The sequence below is a fragment of the Erithacus rubecula genome, assembly GCF_903797595.1.
Source record: "Erithacus rubecula genome assembly, chromosome: 1".
Lineage (NCBI taxonomy): Eukaryota > Metazoa > Chordata > Aves > Passeriformes > Muscicapidae > Erithacus > Erithacus rubecula.
Genome location: NC_136658.1, coordinates 34,110,783 through 34,123,894, shown reverse-complemented (window position 1 = coordinate 34,123,894; position 13,112 = coordinate 34,110,783). Strand labels below are relative to the sequence as shown.

Below are 13,112 nucleotides of genomic sequence, written 5' to 3'. Positions count from 1 at the left end.
CGATTACCTATTCCAAAATGGTTTTCCATTCCAAAATGCATTAAAACCAATGCTGGTCTTGTTTGGGGAAGGGAAGTCCTACACCCTAGATTTTATCCTCAGTTCCCTTACAACTCAGCTTTACATTCATGTGCCCACCCTCCTGTTGCTCCATCCTGTCCTTTTGTATATGCATAATTTCTTAGATGCATCAAATACGAGCTGGAAAATTTGAGTTTCACCATAAGGAAATAGTTTGTAATCCAAGAATTTTTAAGGGGCATTTTGCAACCACAGCTGTCTTGCCCTCCCCTAGAGAAGAATCCATTTAAATCATAAATATTATTAATAAAAATCTGCCACCAACCACTTGTATAGTTATCAAGTGCAAAAATAGGATTCAGGTGTATGTGGTAGCCTCAAAAAATTAACTTCTTTTAAAGAAACAAATCAAACCAAACCTCAGATTTTTCACTGAAAGTATCACATCAGGAGAACTGGCCAAGTTTCAGCAAGTTTCCACAGCTTCTCCAAACAGATACTTCAGTATCTGCTATGAACAGAGGAGTTTGGTTTAAAATATTTATGGTTATGCATTTTATATGAAACACACACAAAAATACATGCTAGTCACAGCTCTCTGCTCAACTTTGAACCTTGTGGTCTTATGCCTCAAAGTTTGGATAGCCCAGTGCAGAGCACAGAGGAGGAGGCAAGCTCCTAGTGGGAATGGAGTCAAACTGCCAGTGCAGTCCATGCTGTAATACAAAGGCATCCTTTTGTGAGTGCCAGTCCACTAAATTAATTTGTAATTAAAACCCAGTTTTTTCCTTTCATCAGATCCTTAAATTACAAAAGGCAGTGAGGCATAAATACTTAAAGTATAATATACTATAAAGTTTAAGATATAGCAAAGTAAATTAATTACTAGTGTATCCCAGTTTTGAGGGAGACTGGAAATGCTGACTGCTACATGCTGAACATGGCATTTCCTTGAGACAAAGGACTCAATTATCTCAGTATTAACTAAAGTGCTGTGAGGAGAAACTGTAGGAGGGAATTCATAGTCTGCAAATCACTTTCCAAAATGCAAAGGAGATTGCACTGTGGTACATGGAGTAGACTGTTGTGACAGCAATAAATAGCCCTTTGGTATGTAGTGCAGCAGCTGATGGGCAGGATGCAGCCTGTATTTCATTTCACTGATATTATAACCCACATTTCTGCAGCTCTGGCATGCCCCTGTTCTTCCTCTTTCTTTAAAGCTTTTTTTTCCCTCAAAATGGGGACAAAGTATCAGAGCTTGTTTCAAAAAGGATATCATGACTCTTATTAATATAGTTTGTGACATTTCTATCAGATAAAACCTAAGTATATAATAATGGCATAATGATTTGTGAGAGGGAGATTTTGTAGGAAGAAGTAATACCTCTCATTAGATCAGCTGAAACAGCTGGAAAGAACCAGGTTGTCTTCTAGGCATGCAGTGCCTTTCAGCAGGTTTGACAAAGAAGCAGTGAAGTCAAAGCAAAGAGAAGGGAATGAACTAACATTCCTGGCTACTTTTTAAAGCAAGCTTTTCCTTCAGAAATATGAACAATAAAATTGCCTAGTAAACGAATAAAATATAAAATATAACACCTTTTTTAAAAAAAGTTCATTTAACTCTCTAATAGAAAAATACTACTTGTTCCTCAAAGAATTCATATGGTCAAGAATGCTGTCTGAAAGCCAAAAATATTACTTGTAAATGCTGTCCCAACTGCCTCTTAGGATTTGTATGTCTCCAGCTTTCTTTATCTTCTCTTGGCTGGGTTCCCAGCTTAGGGTATATTTGCTGTAATATGCCATGGTCTCACTCTCTCCTGGAGAGAGACACACTCATATCTTGGCAGAGTGCAGTTTCTGGCAGGGAAACTGGGAAAAGAGAAGGGCATGTGAGAAAATTTAACTATGACTTGCATGAAGTACTGCATTTTATTTATATATACATGCCCACACATAATCCCTTCAGCATTTGGGTGTGGTTTAAAAATGTTATTACCTTTTTTCTCTTATAATCTCAATATCTTTGATAAACAACAAAATGTTTACCATGTACAGAAAGTAAAATTTGGACAATGGTTTATAGAAAGCCATCACTGTGTTCTTAGTAATTTGAAGAGAACCTATTCTGCATATAGAAGCTGATGAATGGATGACTGCATAGCTTTGTGACTTGCCTGGAATCAGAGAATTTTTAAGATAAAAGTTAGTAAAACCTAAAATTCTGTAGTGAACACTATGATCATGAATAGGAGAGAATGCTTTTTTGCTGAGGAGAGAGCCTGTAGATCCAAATAAACATATTAGTGTTTTTATATGTATTGGAGAAAAAGGCACTCAGTGGAGATGACAGAAAATTCTTTCAGTGTTGAAGGGGGTTTTGGGGAGAGGAGGATTTTCAGAGCTTATTGGCTATTTTGTGTGTTGTTGAAGTGTCTGCTGTGAGGGTTTTACTGTACTGTCAGTGATAACAACTACACCTACAGCCTCCAAAAAGCCTCCTCATATTATATGAAATTAAAATAAATCAGTGGGCAGTCAGTGTTCTTCACTGCAACAAGCAGCTTTAAGGACTATCTCCTGTCATAGATTTAACATATTCCCTTATTCATTAAACACACTGTAAGTGCCATTTCCTCAAGGAAAATGCCAGGGACACCCACGCACGTTTCAGAGTCAAAGCTGTGGTGCTTTGCTGTGCTTTGCCAAGTGACTGGTGCCAGCCTGACGGCACAGGGCTTTCCCTCAAGGATTTCACTTGCACTGTGTCAGCTGAGTGTCTCTTGAGCTTAGCTGTGGCTGGTTTAAAAAAAGCAAAATTCCTAATTAAAGTCGTTTTTGTAGTTTCTGTGACTCGATGTTTTCATTTTTTAATGTGTTGAGGGGATTATGCTAATTGCACCTTGTTATTAACAAGCACAGCAAATGAAACTTTCTCATTACAATTTCCAAAAAAAGCAGCAATTCCTTCATCCAAAAATTTGTTAAGAAAGAATACTTCTTTAAAAGTGTCCCATACTTCCCAGCTCACACGCACCAAATGTGTCATGTCTGCATGAAGAACATTTTATAATTTCGGTGCTGTTATGTATTGTTGAGTTTATGATAGTACATTGATGTATTGCACCAGGGATATATGCCAGGTCGTGACTGGTAACTGATATCTAATGATAGTTTGTACTTACAGGAATTGGCAAAAATCACTTTTTCAGATAAAGATGTGCCAAATAATTTCCTCACAATGATGTGAGGAACTATTTGATCCAAATAATGTTAAACCACTTATTCTTTGTTCTACAGAATAGTTATCAGTTTAGTATTGAATAGTAATATTTTTCAGCAGTCCTCTCATGTTCAAGGCTGGGAATACTTTTTCTGTTGACTTGAGTAATAACAGACTTTTTATCATGTAAAAACATGTCTATTTAATATTTCATTATGTTCATAACATTATAGTTGAAAGATGGAGATGACCACCTCATAGAGAATGCCCACAGCATATTTCAACAGAAGTCCACACAAGAGCTAGTGCTAAGTCAACAATTATAGGTGTTTGTAAGAAGTTGTGAATTAACAATAAATGAAAACAACCCAGACTAGGTTGTGTGTAGTAGTTTATATTCAGGCAGTTGCAAGTTCCCAAGAATGACTTGTCTAATTCAAATGTAAGAAGAAAAACAGAATTGCTCACATCAGGGTGAAATTAAACCATGATTTGGATACATTTTCTGATACACTTGTGTGCATAACATTTTATCACCTATAAAAAAAAAAAAAAAAAAAAAGAAGGGGAAAACAGTATCTAATGGCTCATTTCATTTGTCAGTCATTCAAATGATTTCCTGCTAAGGTTTTGATATTGCCCTTTGAGAGATGTTATAAGAAATGGAGCCTCAGATGTGATTAGATCTTTGGAAAAAATGTACATTTCTTCCCAGTGGATCATCCCCAGCTGACTAGCAAAATTTATATAGGAAATAGGATCCAGCTGAGCTCTGATCACATTATCCTGTGTAATGCTTCACTGTAACTAGTGCTTTTAGAGAAGAATTTGTGTGTGTTCTCTGAAAGAGACAGGCAGCTGAAAACACAGGGGAAATGTTTTTTAGATATCAATAGAGTCCCTTAGTGCCCTGTTTCTGCCTTTGTTTCCTACTTGCAGCCCCACTGTTATTTCCAGCAGTTCAGTTCAGCTAAGTGTTTGGCTGGGCAGGCATTTCCAGCCCAGGGTGTCAGCACTGTTCACTCTGAGTATCCAGCAGAGCTTCCCCTCTGGGAGCAGCTGAGCACCTTCCCTGCAGCTATTCACACAGCCTGGCTGTGAGCAAGACCAGGTTATGCCTGATGATCCCTCTAAGGATCCCACAAGTCTATCAGCTGTTTGGACAATTGTCTCCTAATTGGCTGTGTCCCTCTTGTCATACAGACATGGGTTTGCAGTTTTATCCAAAGGTGGCAATTAATGGGAGCAGCACAAAATATTGCTATTCATATTTTTTTTCATGAGCAGACCTACTGATTATATCCTAGAATCATGGGATGGTTTGGACAGGACCTTAAAGATCATCTAAAACCCAACTGAACATGGCCATGAGCAACCTGTTCTTTATAACTATGCTTAGTACATAGATTATCTCCTAAGATTTCTTCTGCCCTCAACAATTCTGTGATCCCTATAGTTATTATACAGTAATTTATTTGCATATATGAGAGTAATGAAGTCGTGCCTGTATTAGTAAGAGGGTGAAATGTTCCCATGCTTACAGTTTAAATCATCACCAAATATGAATAGGCAAAAGCCCAAGAATGAGTTCACAATGACTGGTAGTGGCTTTGTTATGGTTCAGAATTTCAGTCTTGATAGGGTTAATTCCATTATTTTGTGACTGCCATATTAATCGCTTTAATAAAAAGTTCTTGTAGCTTGTTCAAATGTATAAAATACATGACACTTGCAAAGCTATTTTTAGACCTGGCTCAAGATACCAGTGGATGCATGCGTGTGGGTATGTGCTGTTGTTTAATATGTTTGGTGACAAGCTAATCCAAATGGCTGGAAATGATGAGACCATGGCAGCTCAAGAATAACACTTTGGAATCATGATAACTATTTCCATGAAGACATCAGCTTAGTGCTCAGCAGCAATAAAGAGAAAAATTATTAGGAGTGGAGTAGATAATAAAGCCAGGGAGATGACTCTGCAGCTGGTGGGTGTTTCTGTGGTGCTACCAGGACTTCAATCCTGTGTGCAGGTCTGTTCTTCATCACTCAGACATGACACTGGCCAGGGTTCAGGAAGGAGCAGCAAAGAAGCATGGAGAGGCTTCCCAACATTGGATAACTGACTATGCACGGACTCTTTAGCCTGAAAAAGATATAATACAGAGTAATGTAGCCACAGTCTGCAAAACCATGCTTAACGCAGGAAGAGTGGGTGGGTGGAGCCTGATTGTTCACAGTTTCTGCCAGTATCAGAGGTTTTTGGCCAACAAATACAGTCAGTGAGATTTCAGAGCAAACACAAGGTGATGAATCTTCATGTAGTAGGTGAGAAATACAAGGAGCTCCTTGTCAAAGGGTGTGGCATGGATTAGGTTTACATGGGGACTGGGCAAGTGCTTTAAAAAGAAGTCTAAGGATTTCTTAATAGACAAACCACCTTAGGAGATGCACTGACATAGAAAAGCTGAAAGCAGAAGGGTCTTACTCTGAGTTCATTCTTCCATAGATATGTCTGCAGATGAATCCAGGTGTTGGAGTAGGGGGGCTTTGGTGTGAATCAGTGCAGCCTGATGAATTGTGCCTTTGCTCAGCCTTTGAGGCAAACCCTCTGGAGATGTGCACAGCTGGATAGTATTGCAGTAATTGCACAGCTGGCTAGTAACTCCACTTCAGTGTTAAAAAGTTCCATGTAGCTTTTGTAAAGTTGAGCTTACTCCAGTTTCTGTATCAGATTGCAAGTTACAAAGAGAGAGCCAGCTGAATCCCCCCTGCTTTGCATACTGTATTTTTTTCTCTTTTTCTATCAAATAAGGACTTTTTAGAACACGTATCACTACATTACCTTAAAGCCCAAAAAGATATACTGGTGCCTAATAGTTTCTTCTGGCTTGCCATGAAAGAGGAAAGTACAGCACTAGTGAATGAAATGGTAGTCGAGCCTTCCCATTTGTTCATTGGGAATTTAAAAAGCAAAGTACAGCTCTTCATGACCAAAGGTAGAATGCAGTGCTATAAAAAAATCTGCTTAAATAAAGTTTCCTTCAGAGAATATATTTATAAAGGTATTTTTGAAAGCTGAAGTTTTGTGTTGTTTAGAAACCATGTTTTACTGTTGCACTTTGCAAGAGCTGAGTTGTGGAATGAGCTCTACTGTCACGACAGAAATAGTCTTGAAGTATAGTAAGTATCTATCTCTAAGGCAAAAAATTGTTCCTTGACTGAGGTTCCTTGATTATTTTGAACACCAGAAGTCAGCTAATTCTCAGCTCCACCAGGGAGTTGCTGTGTAACTTTCAGAAGGATTTCTAGCTCAGTGGTGGGCATCAAGACTGCTTGACTTTGGTGTGGTGTCCACTTCTCTTCCTGGCTGTCAGGGAGACCCAGATCTGGCAGTGTAGCTAACAGGCAGTCTGGGTCACTCAGTGATGTCTTGTCAGGTCAGTCATGCAAAGTGCAGTCTAAATATGGTCCTCAGAATCTCTCCTCCCTGTTTAGAAACAAAACAAGTGATGCTTTTTTCCTTCCCATCATTCATCTTCCAACCTTTAAAGGTTCCTGTGACAAGAACTGCCTTTTGCTCTGTTTCTTCATTAGCTGACACATGGCTATATATACCTAAACCATGCTAGATGTGTGATTATAGTGTAAATAAGGGAGATCTAGTTAGAAATAAATTCATCCAAGCTAGCTTTGATGTAGTAGTTGGGACAATTTAAGGACACAAGAAAGCATTTAGAATTCCATCAGGAAAGGGATTTGCTGATGCTGGAATCAGGGAGGGAGAATGATTTTGAAAGGGTTGGCATAGAGTTAGAGAAAATAGAAGGAGCTTTTTAGGATGCAAAGACAGGTTAAGAGGGAAAGCAGGGCATACACAGACTTTATTTAAAGAAAGAAGGACTATTCCTCAAGTCCAAAGTACCTTGAGGATTCCTCAGGTCCAAAGTGACTTGGACTTGGAAGTCCAAAGTGACTGCAGATCTACGTAATGATTAGTTGAATTCCTTATTTTTCCCTCTCTGCTTATAAACTAAAGTCCTGTAAAAGAAAATGCAGAAAGGAAAATTATCATTATTTATTTGCTTACCTTAGATAATGAAGAATCCACTTGCCTTTCTGTAAAGGTTTCTCTATTTCCCTTAAACAAATGTAAACAGCAGTGTTTATATATAGTTTTCAACTTTCTGGGTTTTCACTAGTTTTCAGGGTTTTCAGTAGCTCTGTAAATAATGGCCATAAGCAGTCTTTCAGAAAACTGATGGAGGGAAGGAAATGGTGGTGAAAAATAGGAGAATTAAACTCCATGAGGCTTAATGGACTGAGAATCATAGAAGTTCAATCTGGTCAAAAAGCCTGTCTCTATCAGCAAAATATGTATGTTTCAGGGAAATTCCAAGGTTGATGATGTAATAATTTTGGAACCTTTTGGTCATCAGCATTAATTTATCTTTTCTTTCCTCCCCTTTTAATCTTATGGAAGATATTTGTAGCACTGACTCTTGAAGAGGAGAGAAGTGATAGCTCCTTAACTTCAGGACCTTCAGCCATTAATAAGCCACAGGTCAAACTAAAATATCAGACATTTATGCCATCTTGTTGCTCATCATTATTTTGTAACTCTTAACTGGCAGACTTCTTCCTAAATGCCTTTTATTTTTACAAGGCACTGAGGAGCTACTTGTGACAGCATTTCCAAATTTACAGAGCTTGAAAACAAGTCAGATTAGTGGGTCTCAAATCCTATTAAATATCATCAGTTTTAAGAAAGCTGACTTCTTTTTAAATGTATTTTGTTTTAATTACTGCAAGTTCTTACTCATGACATGAAAGGTGTTCAGACCACTGTGCATTTTGCATAAAACTAGGCAGGTTTTTGGTTTGAAATTGCAGGACTTAGAAGTGTCCTTTTGAAAGGTGGAGCTGGTATTTTTTTCTCAGTTAATGCAGAAGAGGTAATTACAGAAATATGACTACAAAATATCCAACTGTATAAGAGTGTCACCATGGGTAGACCATTTGGTAGACAGCTTGGCTGGCTGCTGACCTGCAATTTCTATACTTTATAACTGATGGAGCTATTCTGTTCTCAACCACTCTCTGGTTGCTTTCTCATCACATTTCTATTTGTTCTTATTAACTTAATTAAATTAAAAAATCCATAAAACTGGTATTAAAAAAATCCTTATCCTGTTAAGCTAATTGCTCTTGGTTTTACAGTGTTCTTAATTGAGTTGATTGCATGGAATTCAACCTTTTTTATTAGAGGTTCAGAAAATGTTCTAAAGGTGTTGGGTGAAAGGTGGCTGGGATAAACCAACCAGTAATGTCTCAGACTTCAGTTATATAGAGCCATGACCTCACAGCTTCATACCCATCAAACTCTGAAGGATTTGATTTTTCAAGACCCTTGGAATTCAGCAGAGTGAAATCACAGTGAAGGTGGAGTGACTTTGCAGTTATTTTCTGTAAGGTATTTTGAACAAGAAGGAGGAAGAAAAGACAACCACAAGACCTGACTTTTAAAGTCAATCCTCACACAACTGCAGTGTGTAACTTTTGGCATAATTTTTGAAGTGCTAAAGCAGTAGGAGCTTCAGGGACATGACAGCTTTAAAAAACAAGGCCAGTGCTCTTTGTGCCACAGTGTGTTTCTGTCTACAGAATGTGAATAATAATGTGTTTTAATTCACAGGGACCTTCTATACAAATTATTTTTCTCTGCTTTGAGAAGCCCCAGATATTAAAATACTGCAAACATTTCCTTTGTCTCTCTTTCCACTTCTGTAATAGCATATCCTGGAAGAAGGAAACTGGACTGTGTAACCAGTTTGAGTGACCTTCAGACTGTGTGCCCATTCTTGCTCTCATTTTTCTGACATTACTGTCAACTCACCACACTGAGCACAACCCCATTCTGTTTGAGAACAAATATGGCATTAATCTAAATATTTTAAGGGAAAATTTCTCTTGAAATGCATCCTTCTGTCCTTGTAGATTAACTGGCTTGGCATAACATGCATTACCATAAAGATGGTAAGGGCATTTATAACTGAGATTCCAGTAGCTGACTTCTGAATGTGTTATGCTGGGAGGGGGAGGAGGAGCATAGGTAGGATAGAGAGAAGAAAAATCAGATAAAGGACAGGGAAAAATGGTGTATAAATATATAGGACAGATTAAATCCATAAAGATTTCAATGGCAAACTTTCCCTTTTTTATAGTCTGCATCCTTCCTAATTTAGGAGGACAGGGCATAAGACTGTGTTATTACAATCAGTCTCCAATCATCACAGGTAAATAATTATGCTACATGTTTAGCTAAACTTGCATGGTCTCAATGAGACTGCCTAAATTTAACTGAGGACTTCTCACTGCTAAAGGATTTGGAAGGAATTGTACACTGAAAATGAAAGCCAGGAGGAAGTTGAGGCACTCATCATGATGAAACCATAAGTTTGAGCATAAGATGAGACTGTGCAGCCCTTCTTGATGTCTGTGAGAACTTTGTCCTGTGGGTAGACTTACAGGAGCATCAGTGAGACAGGGTCCAGTGTCACATGTCACCCTCAGCAGTGACAAAACAATCAATGGTATAGCTGTTCTCAGAATAATGTAAACAATCCTGTGGCTAGTACAGACTTAAACTCATGCAAATTGTATGAGCAGAATGAGGAACAGAGAAGGTAATTGCCAGTTTTCAGAAGCAAGCTACCTTGGCTAAGGATGTGTTTGTTTTTTTTTTTTTTAATCAGATTAACACCTGGACAAAAGCATCACAGAAAAAGGGACTCAGTTTTGCAAGACACCTCTCTAAAATTATCCAAGTAATGAAAAGATTGTGACTTGTTTTAGTTCTATTGATCAACTACTGATTGCAAATCAAAATAATGTAAAAATACCCCAATTACTGGTTTCATTAGTTCTCAAGTCTTTCGTTTGTTGTTGTAACCATGAATTAGGGCAAGGTCTTAGGTTTCTGAAAAAATTCTTCCCCCTTTGGGAAGCTATCATTGTGACTTTTTTCTTGTGAATTGAAAAGTCTTATCTTCTCATATTTACCTTTATAAAAGCACCAATAGTACCTGTGCTGTCAGTAGCTAACAAGGCTCTTGTCACCTCCCTCATCAGCTCAATGGATGGTCCTTAAGTCACACAAATATGTAACAGGAGAATGTCATAAAAAGTGACATGTGTGCAAAATGGTCCCATGAGACAAATCAGTCCTAAAGATTCCTGCATGCCATTTCTCTTGAGAGGATTTAAGGAGGACATGGAGGATTAAGAGGACATGAGACTAATGTGCTAGGAGAAGCTGCAGAATAGATTTTGAGATGAGGTGCAACACTACCATATAGTGAGTTTCTGTGGTGTCCTGGTTTCAGCTGGAATAGTCACTTTTTTTAGTAATAGTTGGTACAGTGCTGTATTCTGGATTTAGGATGAGAATAATGTTGATGACATGCTGATGTTTTAGTTGTTGCCAAGTAGTCTTTATGCTGAGACAAGGACTTTTCCTCTTTACATGCCCTGCCAGTGAGAAGGCTGGAAGGTGTAAGGGGTAGGGAAGGGCACAGCCAAATCATCTGACCCCAGCTGATCATATTCAATACTTATAGCCTCATGTTCAGTGCATAAACTCTGAGGAAAGCTGGCCAGGAGCCTCTGCTCAGGAACTGGCTGAGCACTGTGGGCAAATGTGAGCCAATTTCATTGTGCATCACTTACTTTGTGTATTCAAATTATTTTTATTATTACCACCATGATTATAATTTCTTCTCTTGTCTGTCCTAGTAAACTGTCTTTGTCTCAATCCATGAGTCTTCCTGCTTTTCCTCCTCTGATTCTCCTCCCCTTCCAACCATGGGGGGAGTGAGCAAGCAGCTGTGTGGGGCTTGGTTGCTGTCTGAGGTTAAACCATGCTGCATGGAAAAATGAGTAAAGTCATATGGTGAAAAGAAAGTGCATCTGCCTGGGAAATTTGCCATAGTGTGGGGGAAAAAAAAAAAAAAAAGTTGACTTTAACTAAAACAAGATCTAGTAGGAAAACTGTTCAGGCCAATTTCAGATGCCATAACTTGGCTGCTTTTGTTCCAGTACTGGCCAGCCCTGTCACATTACTATTCAAAATATTTTCAAAATCACTGCTTGCTGAATTGAGTCCTGGAGTGCAGCCAGGTGGCCTTGATCAATGTGAAAGGGCAGCAGCACAAGAAAAAGTCACAGAGTAGGAGATAAAGATGGAATATGGCTCTCTGCCTAGGTGATATCCATCTCAGAAGAATGGGGCAGGACATATCTGCACACTCACTTAGATGTCCTTTGTCTGTCCTGGAGAGTCACAGATCTTTACCAAGATCTGAAACCAGCTTCACTCACCTACCTGTGCTGTGGTGTTGTGCAGCATTGAACTGAGTAAGAACCTGTCCCTGTGTGTTTTACATTGCTGTCACCCTGGTTACAGGCCCTCAAAAATAAATCAGCTGTGCCACCACAAAGACAGATCCTTAATTGTGTCTCACACCGTGTACCTGAGATCAAAGTCCCTCCAGTCATGGAAAGAAGTGCTGTCACTCAGTGCTTGCCATTGTAAACTTCCTCCTGTTCCTCCACCAGGCACACACAAAGGCTGTTGTTTGGATGAAGGATGTTTTGTAAAGGATGCCTGGAAATGCAATGGTAGCTTGGGCTGTGTGAGGAGATTACTGATGCAGAGGTGGAAGTGGATGTGCTAACTCTGAAACATGAGGGGATATTTTGCATCAGTGAAAACTTTCTGAAGCCTTTCAGTTATTGTGCATTGGCTTTCAATGGTGGCAATGTATCATCTCTAAAGATGAAAGGTCATGTGGTGTACAGCCTACTGCCATGTACCAGAAGACTGAAAGTAAAGCAAATTTCTCCATCTTCCTAAAAATTCAAGCAGAGGTCGAGAAGTAGTGTAATGTCAAGCTTTTCCTCAAGACAGTCATCTTTACAGCATTGCATTTTTTTTTTTTTTTTGGCTGCATCTGCTCTTTGTTCTAGTTAGGTACAGGAAGACTAAGTTACATTTTGAAGATGTCAGAAGAATTTTGGAAGTAGGAGTGCTTATTTCTTTCAGAATTGATATGAAGAGATGTAGAAATAAAGGAACAAAGATAAGCCCTTCTTTCTTCGCTGGCAGATCCTGGTATCTTATCCAAGCTGTTTGCAATGCATCCTAGCCAGCTGAGAAGAGACTAGAGGTGTGAGACAGCTGACCTTTAAAACTGAGGCCTTAACAAGAGAATTTTCTTTCTGAGAAACTTTTTCAAGGTATTACAACTTTATGTACAATGGTTTGGATGGGTTTCTTTCCACTTTTGATGCTACAAAGCAGAATTGTATCCAAATTAATGTAGTTTAGTTTTGATGGCAGAACATTACATAAAGCTGAATGAGGTTTTGTCCTGTAATTTCCTTATCCATAAACTTGTTGTTAGAGGATAGTTTAAGACACATGGGAGCCTGAGAGGAGGAGGACTACGCTTACCCTCAGGTTCAGTTTCCAGAATGAAAACTTTGGTGGAAGAGAGTTAGTTTACAGAAATCCATGGTACAGCTGCCACACACAACACAGGCTGCAAACTGTGGTTTAGCAAAAGGATAATAATACCTGTAGCTGAAGAATTTCAGCCACAGATAGAAAGTATTGAAGGAAGTGTAGGGTGGAAAGGGCATGGTTCTGTGCCACTGTAGGACAGAATAAAGTTGCAGGTGATGGAAAGAAAGAAAGAAGGAAACATGAAGAAGCGTGTCCCGTGTTATGGAGAGCTACGGGATGTACTAAAGGAATTTAACCTGGGTGGAAAATCCTATTCTATCCCTGAATTTTGAGGAGATTGCC

The 13,112-nt window shown here is 38.8% G+C and overlaps 1 protein-coding gene across 4 annotated transcripts in view; it reads left to right on the top strand.

Annotated features, from left to right (window-relative positions):
• Positions 1-13,112, top strand: part of NOX4 (NADPH oxidase 4) — a 121,840-nt gene that overhangs the window by 48,012 nt on the left and 60,716 nt on the right. The window lies entirely within an intron of this gene.